This window comes from Triticum dicoccoides, chromosome 4A (assembly GCF_002162155.2).
Source record: "Triticum dicoccoides isolate Atlit2015 ecotype Zavitan chromosome 4A, WEW_v2.0, whole genome shotgun sequence".
Lineage (NCBI taxonomy): Eukaryota > Viridiplantae > Streptophyta > Magnoliopsida > Poales > Poaceae > Triticum > Triticum dicoccoides.
The window spans coordinates 263,506,692-263,510,249 of record NC_041386.1 but is presented as its reverse complement, the minus strand read 5'-3'; the positions used below and the strand labels follow the sequence as shown (position 1 = coordinate 263,510,249).

At 48.5% G+C, this 3,558-nt stretch overlaps 1 protein-coding gene across 1 annotated transcript in view; it reads right to left on the bottom strand.

Annotated features, from left to right (window-relative positions):
- LOC119285766 (E3 ubiquitin-protein ligase RNF25-like) overlaps positions 1-3,558 on the bottom strand; it is a 36,623-nt gene that overhangs the window by 29,545 nt on the left and 3,520 nt on the right. The gene's annotated exons all lie outside the window — the stretch shown is intronic.

The window sequence follows — 3,558 nt, the reverse complement described above, 5'->3', positions numbered from 1 at the left end:
AGAAGACGCTTAAGCAGCTTGAGAAGATCCAGAGGGGCTTCCTATGGGCCGGACGCGCTGTTGCCAACGGTGGACACTGCCATGTCAATTGGCGACATGTATGCCGCCCCATCGAGTATGGAGGTCTTGGGGTGCATGACCTGGAGCGCACCGGGCTCGCGCTCCGGCTGCGCTGGCAATGGTTTGCTCACGTGGACACGGATCGCGCCTGGCAGGGACTTGACCTTCAGTTCTCACATGAGGAGCGCACCCTCTTCTTTGCATCCACAACCATGACAGTCAGGGACGGTCGGCTGGCCCTGTTTTGGGAGGATCGCTGGATTAATGGGAAGTCCATCGACGAAATCGCCCCTCTGCTCCACCAGTGCATCCCAAAAAGGCGACGGAAGTCGAGGACGGTGGCGGAAGGGCTGGCCCAGAACGCTTGGGCGCGTGACATCCAGGGAACCCTCGGCCTCCACGAGATAGGTCAATACCTGACAATTTGGCAGACCGTCAACAGCATCCCCATGTCGAACGACCTAGACCGGCTGCTCTGGAGATGGACGGCCAACGGCACCTACTCGGCTCAGTCATGCTATGCGGCCACCTTCGAAGGCTCAACGCGATGCACTTCCTGGAAGCTCGTCTGGAAAACCTGGGCGTCGCCACGTGTCAAATTCTTCCACTGGTTGGCTAACCAAGATCGATGCTGGACGGCGGAAAGATTAGCCCGACGTGGCCTGCAACATCACCCAAGGTGCCTCCTATGTGATCAAGCAGCAGAATCCATCCAGCACCTACTCCTGACCTGCCCCTTCGCTCGCCAAACATGGCATGCCACCCTAACTTGGCTGCGCATGCCAACCCAGGCGCCGGTCCAGGAGCCCACTGTCATGGCATGGTGGCTGCGAGCGAACGAGCAAACACCGACGACGCATCGCAAGGCCCTCAGGTCCATCGCCTTGCTCGTCCCATGGATGATCTGGAAACATAGGAACGAGTGCGTCTTTGACAATACGACACCCTCGATTGATTTGCTAGTAGATAGAATCAAAGAAGAGGCCCGCTGTTGGGCCAGTGCCGGAGCCCAGGGGCTAAGGGTTGTTCTGCCCACCTCCTGGGACGTGCATTGAACAGCCCATGACATTGTAAAACTCACCTCCTAGGAGGCTGGATCTCTCTTTCTTTTCAATGGAATGAAACGCAAAGGTCTTTTGCGTTTTCTCGAAAAAAAGTTTCTCCAACTGGCGGCAAGCTGACTCGGAAGCACTCCATCCTGAGCCCTATCTCTGTTATTGGGGTGGGAGTGTGGTCTCCCTCACACGGAACTGCTCCGATGATGAGGATCAAGAAGGCGTCACCACTGAAGTCCACGGAATCGCTGTTGGAAGTCGTGATGTAATCAGAGGGAGATAGTGAAAAACACTGCCTGCACGCAGCCCTTGTGGTTTTTGTTCTCGCTGGGACCCCCTCTAGCTGCCACTCCCAGTTTATTTTCTTGTCCAGTTTCAGTTGTTTTGCCTGCCTAATTTTATTTTGGAACATGCCTGGCATGATTGTATCGACTTGCTCTGGTTTCATTATTGCAATGGAACTAGGGGTGGGGTTTTCCCCTCCCCTGATCGTCTAAAAAAAAGAACCCTACATATTTTACCTTTACCTTTGTTGATGTTGGATCTTGAGGCGTATCTCTCCTTGTTTGTGATTTGAGTAAACTTGTGTTGTGAACCTTGTTCTTGTGTGTTTCCTCTTGTTTTCTTTCTGCTATTTGAGATTCCCCCCATTTCCGCCTCAAAATTGTGAAGATTGGGCCACCCTAGGGCTTGCCCAATATCATTTGGGGAGGGGGAAACGGGGGTACCGTTGCCCGAGCGGACAAACGGTGCTCGACCAACTGCTGTCCATGGACATAGGGGCCTAATTTGATGTTTATGGTCGGAGATGCTCTAAAGGAGCTGCAATTGAATGGTGGAGAGGTGCAGGGATTGTGGCTGCCACTTTACCTTAGTGCAGATTTTGCAGATATATATAGGTGACAGATTCTCTGAATTTTCTATATGTAACAATGTCAGAGCTTTTCACTCACTCAGACTTCCAGTGTCTAGTAGTATATTCTCAAATTTGAGCACTTGATGAATCTAATGAGAAGGATAATCCAGCTTTGTGTGATGATTACTACTCGAATAGCTTTGTCTCCGGACAGAATGGTAGCATACATCATTATGTGCAGTGTCACCAGCCTGCAGACTTGCAAAGAGCAATTTGGCTTGCTAGAAGAATGGAACATGCCCAACAACCAAAGAGACGATATGTTCAGCAATTACCTCTTTTTGTGAGAAGAACTGAAACCTGTCATTACTAAGACAGCAGTTGCCATTCAACAAGCAAGGATAGAAGGAATATGCTATAAATGCAAAGAACCATGGTTCGCTGGCCACAAGAAAGTTTATAAACTTGCTAATCAAGCTCAAACTCAAGCTTTGCAAGAAGCAATGCTGAATTAGTATATTTACTGAATACTCAGAAGAGAATAGTACTTTAGAAACTAAGGAAATGGCATCGATGGCTCCCATTAGCTGAATGGTGGTATATAATACAAGTTTCCACAGTGCTATCAAGATGACACCTTTTCAAGCTCTCTACGACAAGCCTCTAAACGTGCTGGCTGAAGCTGCTCTTTACCCTACTGATAGTGTGGACATTTTACCTTCAATTATCACTTCTGAGCAAACTGCATCCCAAATCAAACACAATTTGCTCAGAGCACACGAGGGGGTGAAGCACTTTGCAAATAAGAAGAGGACTAAGAACTTTGGAAGTAAGCGACATGGTACATTAAAAACTCCAGTCTTACAGGCACACATCCTTAAGTATTCAAAAATGTCTGAAATTGCACTCCAAATATTATAGACCATTCAGGTTTCTCGGAAATTGGCAATGTGTCTTACAAGCTCCGCCTACAAGAAGATAGTCAAGTACACCATACTTTTCATACAAATCAGTTGATGAACCATTGGGGGCCCCCAAGCTATCCCATACAACTGCCTCTCCTTCACCCTGATGGAACTATCATGTTGGAGCCTGAGAAACTTCTGGAAAGATAGCTGATCCCACGCCATCAAGGGGTAATCAGCATCCCTGTGGGGAGATGGCTGATCAAACGTTGCAATTTGTCCGAGAACGAAGCAACCTGGGAAGATACAACTTTTATCCAGAAGGTGTTTCCACACTTTCAGCCATGAGGACTCTGAAGAGTCGACAATTGATCAAAGTTCAGTTAAGTTTAAATAACGTTTCGCTTTGGCGGGAGTTGTCCATTGTCGTCCATCTGCCATCTGATGTCCTTCTGATCAACTTACCACTTTGCCGAAAGACGCATTTAATGTGTTTTGTCCCAACTAGCAGAGTTAGGTATGATAGCATGGTTTTCAGTCTAATCACCCCTGTAATGACCTTTTTGCCACTGTGGTTACCCCTTAAGCTATAAAAGGAGGGTCAGGGCAACATTAGTAGGGATTCGAACCTTGGCAACCCTCACGCATAGGTACTCATGTAGCTGCTCTCTTCCCATCGCTT